The 1,188-nt window shown below is 48.1% G+C and overlaps 1 non-coding gene across 1 annotated transcript; it reads left to right on the top strand.

Moving 5' to 3' along the window:
- Nucleotides 1-479: 479 nt before the first annotated feature.
- LOC144267194 (U1 spliceosomal RNA) lies at nt 480-643 on the top strand. The gene has a single exon (XR_013346564.1). It is a non-coding gene; the product is annotated as a U1 spliceosomal RNA (small nuclear RNA).
- The last annotated feature ends 545 nt before the right edge of the window (nt 644-1,188 follow it).

Here is a 1,188-nt window from a genome sequence, read left to right as displayed (position 1 = left end):
GGGGAACCCAGGCCCGCCCTTGACTCCGGGTTCCAGCCCAGGGCCCTGTGGACTGCAGCTGTCTAGACTGCCTCCTGGAACAGCTGTGTGACAGCTACAATGCCCTGGGCTACTTCCCCATGGCCTCCTCCCAACACCTTCTTTATCCTCACCATAGGACCTTTCTCCTGGTGTCTGATAATGCTTGTACACCTCAGTCCTCCAACAGTCCGCGTTCTCACTCTCAGCTCCTAGTGCCTCTTGCTCCCAGCTCCTCACACACACACCACAAACTGAAGTGAGCTCCTTTTTAAACTCAGGTGCCCTGATTAGCCAGCCTGCCCTAATTGATTCTAGCAGCTTCTTAATTGGCTCCAGGTGTCCTAATTAGCCTGCCTGAATTTGTTCCAGCAAGTTCCTTCTTGTTCTGGAACTGCCCCTGTTACCTTACCCAGGGGGAAAGGACCTGCTTAATCTGGGGCTAATACATCTGTCTTCTAACACTTACCTGGCAGGGGAGATACCATGGTCACAAAGGTGGTTCTCCCAGGGCGAGGCTCATCCATTGCACTGCGGGTGTGCTGACCCCTGCGATTTCCCCAAATGCGGGAAACTTGACTGCGTAATTTGTGGTAGTGGGGGACTGCATTCGTGCTGTCCCCTGGTTAAAAAAAAACAAAACACGCTCCTGTAGCCGTCTGGCCTGACCCTGTCACAGCAGGTATAAATACTAAGCACATGAAAAGATGGGAGTTGCCTTACCAAGTGCGGGGGTCAGTGCTAACGAGGCCAATTCAATCAGGGTGGATGTGGCCCATTCCCAACAGTTGACAAGAAGGGGTGAGTATCAACAGAGGGAAAATTACTTTTTGTAGCGACCCAGCCACTCAAGTGTTTTTTCGGGCCTAATTTGATGGTGTCCAGTTTGCAAATTAATTCCAGTTCTGCAGTTTCTCATTGAAGTCTGTTTTTGAAGGTTTTTTGTTGAAGAATTGCCACTGTTAAGTCAGTTATTGAGTGTCCAGGGAGATTGAAGTGTTCTCCGACTGGTTTTTGAATGTTACAATTCTTGATGTCTGATTTGTGTCCATTTATTCTTTTGCGTAGAGACTGTCCGGTTTGGCCAATGTACATGAAACTACAGAACTTAGCTGAAAACCCAGAATTTTGCACAGCTGTGAAAATTTAAATCGATAAAAATTGAATCAA

The sequence above is a fragment of the Eretmochelys imbricata genome, chromosome 6 (genome assembly GCF_965152235.1).
Source record: "Eretmochelys imbricata isolate rEreImb1 chromosome 6, rEreImb1.hap1, whole genome shotgun sequence".
Lineage (NCBI taxonomy): Eukaryota > Metazoa > Chordata > Testudines > Cheloniidae > Eretmochelys > Eretmochelys imbricata.
This window is presented reverse-complemented; position numbering and strand designations above follow the sequence as displayed.